Source organism: Cavia porcellus, unplaced genomic scaffold (genome assembly GCF_034190915.1).
Source record: "Cavia porcellus strain 051 isolate PalLab524CR breed Dunkin Hartley unplaced genomic scaffold, mCavPor4.1 scaffold_3, whole genome shotgun sequence".
Lineage (NCBI taxonomy): Eukaryota > Metazoa > Chordata > Mammalia > Rodentia > Caviidae > Cavia > Cavia porcellus.
In genome coordinates, this window is record NW_026947486.1 from 62,878,773 (window position 1) to 62,893,238 (window position 14,466).

Genomic DNA, 14,466 nt, shown 5'->3' on the forward strand with positions numbered 1-14,466 from the left:
GATCTAGCACTTGCTGAAGAGCAGAGCAGCTTTATATTTGAGGCACTATCCCACATGATGGGCCAGTTTGATGTCTGACTGGATCAACTGACCTGCTGATAGCCTGTCAGTAAACCATGAAGTTCAATTTAGTTGAAATGTCCCCCTGCTTGTCATCATGTTGAACCAAATTACTGTATCTAGGGTGAGTGAATACAGATTAAAGGTGTGTAATAACTAAATTGGTTTAACATAGTTCTGGATGTGGATAATGGAAGCCCTAAGTTGAATGTGGATGGCATCATCCAATAGGCTTGTAGCCTGGATGGCAAAAGTTTAGAAGGCTTGCTGCTTCCTGCCTGCCACATCATGGGTTGTTTCTCCTCTGCATGCTTCACTGCCATGCTGCTCTGCCTAGTATCCAGCTATGGACTGAAAGCTCTACAAAATGTAAGCTAAAATAAACTTTTCCTTTTTAAAATTTGGGTGTTGAGTATTTTGTCCCAGCAATGAGAAAAGTAACTAAGACAATGCTCAATAATGATGTTCCTGTACACCAATAACAAGCTCACTGAGAGAGAAATTAGGGAAATAACACCTTACACAATAGCATCAAGGAAAATGAAACTTAGGAATTAACCTAACAAAGGAAGTGAAAAACCTGTACAGTGAAAACTATCATACTCTACAAAAGGAGATCAAAGAAGATAACAGAAAATAGAAAAATATCTTCCTATTCCTAAATAGCAGAACTAATGTAGCCAAAATGGCTACTTCCAAAATCATTACACAGATTTAATGCAATCCTCAAATACCAATAACATTCCTTATAGAAATATAGAAAATAATACTAAAATTTATAAGGAACCAGAGGAGACCTAGAATAGCAAAAACAATCTGGGAAACAAGCACAAGAAAGAGGGCATTAGAGTCCTGGACTTCAAGTTATACTAAAAAGCTAGTTATTAAAATTGCATGGTATTGACAAAAATAGACTATGGATTAACAGAACAGCATAAAAGATGCAGAATCAACTGCAGGCATACTCAGCTACCTTACCCTTGACCATGGGGCCAAATCCTTTAGTTGGAGAAAAGATAGCCTGTTTAACAAATGTTGGTGGGAAAACTGGGTTTCCATATGTCAAAGACTAAACCTACAATGCTGGGTATTTAGCTCTATGCCATAAGTGCCTGCCTGGCACTTCATTCTGAAGCATGTCTTAATTTACCACTCTGTACTTACCACAGTAACTAGATATGTAGGAAGTTCTGAGCATGAGAGTTCTCTGTTCTTTGCTGAATGGACAGATAAATGAACTATATTATATAATAGAATGACTCCTTACAACTCATAAGATCATTACAGCATTGCATGATTACTTACATAACTCTTCTCGTGACCCTCTTGTTTATAGACTCTCTCTTACATTGAATTTTTCCTTCTTGTTCTCTTCAAACCTATCGACCCAAAAGTGTTTTTATTTTTTTGATATATGTAATCTCTTTAATTGAAAGACAGTGAATTTCACATAAAATCACTGATTTTGAATGTATTTTAAAAATATATGTCTATATCAGTTCACAACAGTAAAAGTACCATCTAGAGCAATGATTAGAAATTTCCACCTTACATTATTCGGATTAACATTATGAACATATATTTTTTAAGGAATTAAATCTTCACTATTTTCCAATTTTGTCACATTAACATTTAGAATTTCTTCAGTACTTATCTTACCCACAGTGACAGATCATTTTTATGTAATATACATTTGGCTTGACAACATCCATCTTTATAGCTTTATAAGGCAAGAATAAAATTTTATTGACACTGAGTATTTTGCATCTAAATACCGATGTCTTATAATCTGAGCAACTACCTTGAAGATAACAATACACAATATATTAACCAGTGTTAATCTATTACTTTGATTTGAAATTCTATATAGTTGTTTTTATTCTTTTTTCATTTCAAAATTAAAAAAAATAAACTGAAAATTTTCTATCTAGCTTACAAATCTATTTTGCATTTAGGTTTTTTACCCTATATGTAACAATTTTAGAGCATGTCTTTAGATAGTTTTAATCATCAAATATTTCATACAACTATCTCCCTGTACTAATTTTTCTGTTGGCTTCAATAAATCATTCAGCAAAATTTTCAGAAAAGGTTCTTGGTCGATATACTTTCTTAACCCCTTGGTATCTGAGAATGTCTTCCAATTACCTTCATGTGCACATACCTCTTTGGCAGTGTATGTAATTCTTGTTTCAAAATCAACTCCTTTAAAACTCTGTAGATGTTTTCCCATTGTCAGTTTCGTTTTGGAGTTTGTTGTTGTTGTTATTTTTTTATTTTGCTTTTTTCCCCTTTGCTTTGGGGGGTTCCTTTTTTTCAGACTTTTTTGTCTTTTTCATTTTTATCGGTACCAGGGATCGAACTCACGACCGCCTGCTTGCAAGGCAGGTACTTATGCCACTGAGCTAAATCCCCAGCCCCAGTTCCTTTTTTCTGAGATAGGGTCTTGCTATGTAGCCCAGGCTGGCCTCAAACTTTCCACAATCCTTCATCTTCCTGAGTGCTGAGATTACAGGCATGTGCCATCACACCTGACTCCATTGTCTTCTGACATTTCAAACTGTAAAATAAAATCTGAAGTCAGTCAGAATTTTGTACTCTTATTAACCTTCTTTCTCTGTCTAGACCCTTGAAATTTTTCCCTTTCTCAGTTTACATGTTTCTGACAAAAATGAAGTGAGATGATGAAACCTTCTCTTTTCAGTAGACTTAAATTTTATCCCTGAAATTTAAAAAAGTCATGAGAATGTGTCTAAGTATTGCTTCCTTCTCATTAAATTTTAGAGGTACCAGTGAGCCTTTTTTGTTTGCAAGCCTACTTCTTTCTTTAACTCTGTAAAGTTTTGTTTGGTTAGTTTCATAATTATTGTTTCAACTTCATTTGCTTGATCCTCTGTTTCAGATATTGTTATAATATGTAGATTGTATATCCTGAACAGGCCCTTCATATATTTTTCTCATCTAAATGTCCTTGGTCTTTTCCTCTGCATTTACTTCAGGAATATTATTTTGTAGCCAACCCTTTTTACGTGCTCCCTTTGAATGAAAGGCCATGATCTCTTTAACAGTGTCATATACCACTTGTTGCATAACGAAGTTCATGCTGGTAATGAACTCTCTTATAAAACGCTCAATACTTTCTAGATGATCATTGTAGACTGGTACATCAGTATGAAAAGGAAGCATTTTCTTAATTACTTAACTCTATTCTTTTCTTTTGAACTGCAGTCTTATTATCTTTTGACAGCTTTTCCCAAGGGAGTCCAAAAACATGTTTTTTTCAAGCACTACTGCTAAAGAACAAACAAAATGTCTCCCTTACATCATCCCTCTTTCCCAAAATTTCAAAATCATATGAATGGCAGCTTGCATTTCTTCCATTTTCTGCTTATCTTGTTGACTACTCCCAATAACTCTTTGTGGTGTAGTTTTTTAAAAAAAATTTTATTTTTGCAGACAAGACATAGAGAAACTGAGTAATGGGTACATTGATCACATAGTTGATAAATGTAAAAGTAGTGATTCAAATCTACATCAGCTTGGGTCCAGATTTCGAGCACACTGATGGTTCTCTGTTATTTTCTCGCAGGCTAAATGATATCTTCAGGACATGGGTATTCAAACACCTGAGGCAAGCCAGCCTTTACAGAAACATTTTTCACAGCTTGATCTCCTTTAAGACACTGTAATCAATTCAGAGGTGTAAAAGTAAAAGCACCAAGTGATTCTTCTTGCAAAGAAATACAAAGGATCTGATTTCTTTGTGCAACTACAGGAGAAATTTTTAAAGCAGCAGTTAACAAATTCCACAATTCCTGTGTTTTACTGCATGTGGCAATAACTAACTGAAGCACCAATATATTGTGATGCTAAATGATTGAAGAAAGCTTAGTTATAAGATAGTAGGAAAGATTTCAGGTTAGAATTAAACAGTCATTAATTGATGGTCTACATTCATGTCTGATAATTAATTTTATGTACCAGTTGGTTGCTTTACAGTGTCTAAATGGCCAGGTTTTATTCTGGATATTTCTGCAAAGGTGTTTTTGGGTGAGTTTAATAATTAAATCAGTGGATTTGAATAAAGAAGATTGTCATTTGTAGTACCAATAAGTTTCATTCAATCATTAGAAGGTCTGAATCAAATAAAAAAAGATGGATTTCCCCAAGCAATAATGAATTCCACAGCAGACAGTTTTTGGACTTGAACTGCAACATTTGCTTTCTTCTGAGTCTGTAATCTGAGGGCCTCTGGATTTGGACTTTCATTTTGGCTTGTCCCTGAGACACTAAACTGACAGTCCACCTTGTTGAATTTGTTTTTTCATTTTTTATTAACATCTGGGGTATTTATAACATTTTATTCTTTTCTATGCTTAGTAACTAAGATATTTGCCTACATACACTGACAAGATAAAGGTGTAAAAATATTGATTTTCAAATGATATGGATGTATATGAGAAGGTAACATTTAGTCAGAGCCTTTTCCTCCTTCTTTTTCATTTCTTCTTTTTTATTTTTGAGTATTGATTTTTTTTTTGTCTTTTTCATTTGTTTCGGTACCGGGGATCGAACTCACAACTGCCTGCTTGCAAGGCAGGCATTTATGCCGCTGAGCTAAATCTCCAGCCCCCATCCTTTTTTATTTTTAAAAAGAAAAACAGAAAAAAGGGTAGAAATAATACAGAATTTAAAAAAAAACAGTAAGAAATCAACACTAGTGAATATATTACACACTTGTCTTAGAAGTAGTTGCTCAAGTTACAAAATCTAAGCATAAAAAATGAACAGACAATCAAGCAATGGCAGCACAAACTATTCTTTTTGATGAACTAACAGAGAATTAGTAGTATGGTTATCCATCTTGCACACTTAAACATACATACAGTTATATATGCATACCTACAAGTTGTTATTTTCTTTGAGTAATTTCTTTTCCCTTCATTATTACAATAAAAGTTTTTCTAGTGTTAACTCCAATACTCCAAGATTGATATTTGTCATGGTTTATGTCTGTGTCCCCCAGGCCTCATGAGTTCGCATTGTGCATTTGTGATGGTTCATTGTCTAGTGCTTGGATTGATGGTGTTAGTGCTACATTCACAAAGGGGTGGAGCCAGGGTGTGATGTAATGGCAGGAAGAAGGTGTATCTTGTTCTTTGCTGGTTCCTGCTTGCTGTTTGCAGCCGCCATGAACTGTGGCCCAGCCATGCCCACCTGCCTTGGAGCCAACTGAGTGTAGACTGAAACCTCCAAAAACTGTAAGAAATAAACCTTTCCTTTCCCAACTTGGGCTTCAGGTATTTCGTCTCAGCAACGAGTAAAAAGTAACTAAGACAGAAGTTGGTAACAAAGAGTGAGGTCATTGCTGTGACTATACCTGACCATGTCTTTTGAGAGGCTTTGGAAATGGCTTGTGGGCAGAGTTTGGAAAGGTTAGGACATGTCGCCTGGATGCATAGAGCTGGAGCAGCTTAGGCTGTTCTGTAGAGGAGATTCTTGTCATAACTCAAGAGACCAGAAGGCTATTAGAAAGCCTCATGGTAAAGACCAGGCTTGGGAGGTTTCTGCTGGGAAGAAAGACTGCATTGGTTGTTGGAATGCCCATCATGTGTGTTATGGGTTGGCAGAAAGTTTGTCTGCATTTTGCTCATGCGCAGAGACTTTGCCTGAGACTGAAACAAAGGGCAATGGACTGATTAATCTTGAAAAATAAATTAAAAAGCAATCGAATGCTCAGGCTGTGTCATGGCTTTGTTGGGAGCTTTTAGCCAGCTTTATGTTGCAAATCAAGAGCCAAGAGCCCAGCAGGATAATTTGCAATACTGTGAGTTTGGCCAGAAGGAAAATGCCAGGAAGGCTGTGGATTGTAAAGACAGAGTTGAAATTTTGATTGCTGAGGAGAAACAGAGAGATAAGACAGATGGCCCAATGGCATCCCAGGAAGGGGGACCCCACCCTTTGCAGCCTCACTGCAAAGCTGAAAGAATTTGCTGAGGGAAAAGCTGCAGAGCACCATGCTCCAGAATGGTGACTGAGGCCACATGAGGTTCCAGAATGACAGCAACATAGAGAAGCTTTTCTTTGCAATCAGGTTCACAGAAAACAATAATCCAGGCAATCCATCCCTACAGCCAAGCGAGAGAAAAGCCTGGCCACTGCTTCAGCTCACAGCAGACCTTGGCAGCATCCACAAGGTGCTGATTTTAGGTGCAAGGAAAATGCATGAATTTTGAGGGTAAGATGGCTTCCACCTCGATTGCAAAAGGCCTGTGAGGCCAAGCAGTGTGCCCCTGAGAGGGCAATTTGTGAAGATGTAAAGATGAAGCCAAAGGTGCAGTGGAGACCACAGAAGTTTGTAAAAGCCAGAAATGTGGACAATCCAAGGGAAGCTGCCAAAAGAGAGCAGAGAAGATTTAAGAGAAAAGCTGTGGGAGTTGAAATCACTGGAAGTGCCGTGGGGGTGGAATCACCCAAGCCTTTTGGAGGTTGCAACCAGATTGCTTCAGATGCTGAGCACAGAACTCTAAGACTCTTTGTTCTGCTGGATGTTGGACTTGCTTTGTTTCCAATGCTTTATATTCCCCTGTTTGTAACTTTTGGAATCATAACATTTATCTTGTGCCTTTGCATTTCAGTAATGTTTAACCTTGTTTCATTTGTACAGAGGATTACAGTTAAGTTTACCATAGATCTTGGAGGAGACTTGGAACTTGGACTTTTCAGCAATGCTGAAACTTTTTAGAGTGTGGCAACTCTTGGAGGTGGACTAAATGTCTTTTGTATAAAGGATGTACATGAGCCCTGGGGGCCAGGGGTAGAATATCATGGTTTATGTCTATGGCTCCCAGGCCTCATGAGTTTGCATTGTGCATTTGTGATGGTTCATTGTTTAGTGCTTGGATTGATGGTGTCAATGCTCCACCCACATAGGGTGGAGCCAGGATGTGATGTAATGGCAGGAAGAAGGTGTATCTTGTTCTTTGCTGGTTCCTGCTTGCTGTTTGCAGCAGCCATGAACTGCGGCCCAGCCATGCCCACCTGCCTTGGAGCCAACTGATGTGGACTGAAACCTCCAGAAACTATAAGAAATAAACCTTTATTTTCCCAACCTGGGCTTTAGATATTTTGTCTCAGCAATGAGTAAAAAGTAACTAAGACAATATTAATGAATTTTTATGAAATTTCCAATGAGAAATTATCTTCTTATCCCCCCATACTCACACTACTAGGGCCCATCATGTGAGAATTATTTATGTGATTGACAACAAAGTCAATTGTTGTACTCATATTTTTAACCTTTGCAGTAAATACAATGGTACTCTATTGCTAACTTTACATCAAAATTTATCAGACGATAAGCTTTATTTACTGAATGTATCAATCTTTACCATTGTTTGTCTCAACTATAAATTCCCCATGACTTATTTTCTTTTGAGGAAAAATGTTTTTTTTTTTCCCTTCAGTATTAGTTTTCTTCAGTTTCAATCTGTCAAACTTCTCCACTTCTGATAAGTCTGGCTTATCACTCATCTTGCTACAAGAAAAACTGAAAAGTTACTTACTAGAACAATCAAAAGAAAACAAATGTAACAATAAAAATTGTTCAAATTTAACATCAATGTAAAATTTACCTGTTGGAATGTAATGTAAATTGAAGTCAATACGTCTAACTTTCAAAATCGTAGCCATGGTAAAATGGCAATAATAGAAGCACATGAGCAGATAGAGATAAAAGACCAAAAAAACCCCAAAAATTTTGATTTGGCTAGTTAATGATTTTGTAACAGGAGATAACACTATTTGGATATATTATTTTCTATTTAATTAGTTGTGGGGAACTTTTTTCCCTGATGAATAAGAAGCATCACACACACACACACACACACACACACACACACACACACACATACACACACGCACACACGGTTACCTATCACATTGCACTAAGTTCCATTTTAAATGTCTAAAGACTGTACATTATCACACTACAATAAGAAAGGGAGCAATTTAATCTGGTCATAACTAATTACATTTCTCAAACTAGGTTCTGTGGCACTGGTTTGTAAACTATGTAATTGCGATCAGACTCGGGACTTCAACAGAAAGGGGCCAGCCAAAAAGAGTTGTCTTCTTTCAACACATTTTCTCCACAAAGGGAAAGGCGATGAGATAAGGGTCAGAGGTGTGTGGCTGTAGACATGAAGCAGTGCTTGGTGGCCTTTGAACATCTCTCCTGCACCCAGAAGAGACAATAGCAGATGCCACAAATCTCAAATTAGAGCTCTCCTGCTGTGAGTGACCCCACCTTGGTAAGGCAAGACACTTCTGGGCCCAGAGTAGAGTGCAGAGGTCCCCAAGCAGCCAGAAATACCAAGCGACAAGCCTGTCCACTCAGTTAAATTTACCTACGACCCTCTTTTACCGAGTAACCAGCCGCCAATCTCAAAGCCAGGAAACCGAAACCCAACACATAATTAATGGCAGGGTGGGCTGCACGGGTCCAATTCTCAGGAGCAGTTTGTGTGCGTTCCTAAATAAGCTACTGTAACTGCCAGGAGTCCAGCCTAGTGGCCAGCGGAGGTCAGGCAGCAAGGCCAGCCCTAGCAGGCCCATTCCAGGCTGCCTGAGTTCTGGTCCTCAGTCTCCCACCTGCAGCTACTCTGCTGGTCCGCGCTTTGAGCCCAACCGAGACGACCGACCCCCAGGACGACTCTGCATAGCGGGAGAGAGCAGCGCTGCGGGAAGACAAAGTGTGGACTTGCCCGACACTCAGACACAAACGCCCGCCCCAGTTCCAGCCTCCCTGGTTCCCCAAGGCCTGACACACTCCCTGGGCCCTCCTGCACCATCGTGCTCTGGCCAGCAGGCCCGCAAGTCCTCACCTGAAGGCCTAAAGGCTCACGCAAGGTGGTTCCCGGGCTGAAAGCGCAGGTTGCCCTGGACGAAGTTGGGCTCTGGAGCAGAACCCCGCAACTTCATTTTGAACCAGAAGAGATGAGGAATAGCAAAAGCAATCCTGGGCAACAAAGGCAAGGCAGGATATGTCACACTCCCTGACCTGAAATTATACTACAAACTTACTGCAATAAAATCAGCATGGTACTGGCAAAAAAGACCTGATGGTCAGTAGAACAGAATAGAAGATGCAGATGCAACTCCAAACATACTCAGTCACCTTATCTTTTACAAAGGAGTCAAACATGTTCACTGCAAAAAAAGATAGTCTATTTAATAAATGGTGCTGGAAAAACTGGCTCTCCACATGCTGAGGACTTAAACTAGACCCATGCCTAGCATCATGCAGTAAACTAAAGTCAAAAGGGATCCAATATCTAAATATTAGAACAAAACCACTAAATCTACTGGAAGAGAAAATGGGTAGAAATCTTGAAAACGTAGGGGTGGCAGAGACTTCATGAAGAAAACTCAGACCACAAGAGAAATACTACAAAGCATCAACAAATGGGATCTCACCTTTTAAAAAAGATTTTGGACAACAAAAGAAACCACCAACAGTGAAAAGACAACATACAATGTGGGAAATAAAGTATGACAAATTGTCCCTCAGGTATAGGACTTATATCTAGAATATATAAAAAACTGAAAAAAAATCAGCCCCTCAAATTCAAAGATCCAGTCCATAAATGGGCATCTGAGATGAACAAACACTTCTCAGATAAAGAAATGCAAATGGCAAATAAATATGTAAAAAAAGTTCAGTATTATTGGTCATTAAAGAGATGTAAATTTAAACAACACTGATATTCCATATGACTCCAGAAAAAATAGCTACTATCAAGAAATGAACCAATAACAAATGATTGAGAGGCTGTTGGGGAAAAGGAACCCTTCTCCACTGTTGGTGGGAGTATAGACTGTTACAACCACTGTGGAAATCAGTGTAGATATTCCTAAAAAAATATGATTAGGGCCAGGGATTTAGCTCAGTGGTATAAATGCTTGCCTGGCAAGCACAAGTTCGTGAGTTTGATCCCCAGTACCAAAATACAAAAACAAAAACAAAACAAAAAACAAATAACCTAGGATTAGAGGTTCCATTTCACCCAACTTTCCCCTTCTGGATATAGTCCAAGAAGAATTAAAAGTATCACACCACAGTGCTCTCATGTTTATATACATGTGCTTTCATGTTTATAGCAGCACAATATGTAATAACTAAATATTGGAAACAACCCAAATACCCATTAACTGCGGAATGGATAAAAAAAGTTGTGTTTTTTTAACATTATGGAGTACTACTCAGCCATAAAAAGGATAAAATTGGACTTTTATAGGTAAGTTATACAACTTAAAAACATACTAATTAGTGAAATAAATCCGACCAGATGTGTAAGCACTGTATTGTTTCACTAGTGTGAAAAGCTGAATGATTAAATAAGATCCAAAATGTACAATAGATATAATAGATACAAAATGTACAATAAAAGTGGGAAGAAATTGTTCAATAGAGAAACTGATGGAGGAAAGAGGAAAGGGCGGAAGAGAAAAGGATATATATATATATATATATACACACACACACACACACACACACAAGATAGTCAAGATAGCAATACAGCTAGTTTTTCTTAATTCATTGAAAAGAAAGTTTTATATTAGTATTATTTGGACAATATTTCATGCCTCTGTCTTGTATTCTCCGTAAGTACTATGGAGACAATACACAATGTATTAAATATTGTTACTCTTCTATTAGCCTGACTTGAAAGGGATTTTTTCTATTTTTATCTTCTTCTCTTCAAAATTAAAAAAAAAAGATTAATAAGTAATGGGGTAAAATGGAAAGGAGGAAAAACCAGTCCTGCCTGGAAGAGTCAAAGAAAACTGCATACAGAAAATAACATTTAATTTGGATTGTAAGAATGTGTAGAATTTGGTTAGGAAAGCAATGAGTGCAAGGGGATTGCAGGAAGAAATGGAAATAAGCAGGCTGGTAAGTGTAGAGAACACCCAGGAAATACGCAGTAGTCTTGTGTGGTTGAAAAGTGGGGATGCATGATATTTAAGTAAGAAAAACTGGGTGGAAAGGTAACCTCACATCAGATCATGGAGAAACTTGGATGATACGCTATGTGATTTGGACTTTATGTTGTATAAGCTTTTCATACTGGAAGGTGGAAACCAGGCCTACTAAAAAGTTATAGCAATTGTTCTGATACAAAATAAATAGGGACTACTCTTTCATCTCAGCTGCCGACATGCCATCATGCCATCCAGACTAAGGAAAACCCGGAAACTTCGAGGCCACGTTAGCCACAGCCAGGGCCTCATCTGCAAGCACCGGAAGCGCATGCGAGGCCATGGTAATGCTGGAGGCATGCATCACCACAGGCAAAACTTCGACAAATATCACCCAGGTTACTTTGGGAAGGTTGGTACTTAAAAGAGAAACCAGAACTGCTGCCCAACTGTCAACCTGGATAATTTGTGGATATTGGTCAGTGAGCAGACGCGAGTAAATGCTTCCAAAAATAAGACTGGAGTAGCTTCCATCATTGATGTAGTAAGATCAGGCTACTACAAAGGTTTTGGGAAGGGAAAGTTCCCAAAGCAGCCTGTCATCGTGAAGGCCTAATTCTTCAGCAGAACAGCTGAGGAGAAGATTAGGGGTGTTGGGGGGGGGCCGCCTGTGTCCTGGTGGCTTTAAGCCACAGGACAAGGGGGCTCATTAAAATGCTAATACGTGATTTGCAAATAAATAGGGATTGAGTAATGCCTACTGGTCCAATAATAGAAATAAGGATGAATATTTTTACTTCATTTCAATATATGCTATTTTGTACATATTACTGAACAATTTTTAATTGAACATTGTTGGAGAATCGAATCCATTTATTCTACAAATAGTTATTGAACACTTACGTGTAAGACAGTCTAGGCACAGGAACTAGAGCAGTGAATGAGAGTCCATTCCCTGATACATTAGGATATGTGGGCTGACATACCAGAAAATGATAAAACTCGAAGTGCAAAAATTAGGAACAAATTGATAGAGGAAATAAAATGTTCAGTCTTTACAGATTAAGTTTGAAATACCTACATCCCAGTGAAAATTTCAAGTAGGCTTTTGGTTACAGATGTCTTGAGTTTTTGTGCTCTATCTCAATACTCTTATCGCAATGTATTTTAAGATTTGGTGTTTACCTTTTGAAAGCCTAATGAACTACTGCCATTTTAATGATATATTTTATTATGTTGATCAATGTATGTAATATTGCACATGTTAACATAAGGGATCAATGCAAATAATAAATTTCTTAGGAAATGTGCATTTTTCTCTTGAAACAAAACAAAAAATCATTATCTATAAGAAACTCATTATAATTACATTCATGATAATCCTCTTTACTGTCACTACTTCATAAAAATGAAAGAAACTAATAAAAACAGCAGATCATTAAGCACTATGAGGAATCTTACCAAATTTTGAGAAATTTAAAATTATAATTTCAACCATTTGTTTGTTCACATTAAAGATCAACAGTTATTTTGCTGAAATTAAAATCTCAGCATTTTGTATAAAATAAAATCTCTATTTTTGTAGCTATGATACAAATAGGTAAGAAAGTCTTGGGGAATAAAAATGAGATGGGAAGAATTTCTCCATTATCAATGAAGACTTATTTCAAAGCTACAGTAATAAGCTAATGTCACATTGGCACAACATTGAATAAACACACCCTTGGAATAAAAAAAAGTGGTCAAGAAATAATCCTATGAATATATGTTTTTTTTGTCTTTTTCCTTTTCATCGGTACCAGGGATCGAACTCACGACTGCCTGTTTGCAAAGCAGGTGCTTGTGCCGCTGAACTAAATCCCCAGCCCCCTCCCATGAATATATTAATGCTTGTATTTGGCATGGTTGTCTTTATAAATGAGGAGGGAAAAACTTTTCAACAAATGACATTAGGGCAGTTGGTATTTGTTTTAAGAAGAGAATTGAATTTCTTACACTCTACACAAAAAAATTAATATGAAGAATATTAATGACCTAAATACAAAAGACAAAATATAGATATTTCGTATCTGACAGTATTCTGATGTTGAAGTAAAGAAGAATTTCTTTGGGAAAAAAGATCAAATAAAGCACTTGCAATAAAGAAAAGGATTGATAAATTTACCTATATATTGTTATAAATTCTGCTTACTAAAAGAAATCATCAATAAAATGAAAAAATAAATGACCCAGTAAGGAAATATATGCCACACAGGATAAGAGCAAATGACAAGAGACTGAAGTTAGAACAAAAAATCCCACAATTTAATTTGAAAAACTCATCCACCCACCAAACAAAAAATGGAAAATGTCTTGAACAAATACTGCATTAAATAGGAAATCCAAATGTCCGACAAACATATGAAAAGATGGTCAACGTCAGTGGTAATCACGAAAATCTAACTATGCAATGCCATTTTAAGCAAAAATAGCTACTGAATAGACAAAAAATGTCTAGTAATACCAAGTGTTTGCCAGCAGGTGGAGCATGGGTCTTGTTGGACATAAATGTTAAGGGTGTAAATTAGTTCATAGCATTAGGAAAAGCTAGCCATTATCAACTTAAAATGAAAGTGACAATACTCCATAAACCAATAACATCATTCTTATGAGGACACCCTAGAGACACCCATGGTATGTAAAATACCATGAATATTCGTGACTTCACTCTTGTTATAGTCAAAACCTGAAAGCAAGGATTCTTCTCAAAGTTATCATGGATAAATTGTATTCTCATACAGTGGTATACTGTCTGACACTAAAAATGAACCAAATACAGTTATGCGCAACAACCTGAATGAATTTCACAATGCAGAGTGAGAGAAAAATCACAATTTCAAGTTAATAAAGTATAGAAAGTTCAAATACCAGTTAAACAATGCTGTTTGAATTTGCTGATAAAGGAAATAAACCTATAAACAAAAGCAAAAATATGATTGTCACAAAAGTCAGATTAGGGTTACATCTAGGATTAATGTTGACGTTAATTTCTAGAAAATGATTTCACTCTTAAACTTTACTCAGAAATTTAAATGGAAAAATTTGATAGGTCTATTTAAATTGACAATATTGCCTAGGTTTTTATATGGACCAATTTGTAAAAATTATCTAAGTTATAACATGCTTTATTTCCAAATCTGTTTATGAGTGCAAAGCTTTGAGTTTCAACATACAAAATGTAAATTTTATGTATTTATAATGGAAAGTATAAAAAAACTTAACATTATCACCAATTTAATGTTGAAATACTGTGCAGGCAAATGTTTGGTCGCTAAAAGACATCACCAGCCCTATGCTATTATGAGAGAGGTGAAACATGGTTATATACACGTACCAATTCTCTACAGTGAACATAATCATTATGTACTGAAAGCATGTACTAAC

The 14,466-nt window shown here is 36.9% G+C and overlaps 1 pseudogene; it reads left to right on the top strand.

The window, feature by feature from the left end:
* The first annotated feature begins 11,290 nt into the window (after nucleotides 1–11,290).
* LOC134475319 (large ribosomal subunit protein uL15-like) lies at nucleotides 11,291–11,793 on the top strand (annotated as a pseudogene).
* Nucleotides 11,794–14,466: the final 2,673 nt, after the last annotated feature.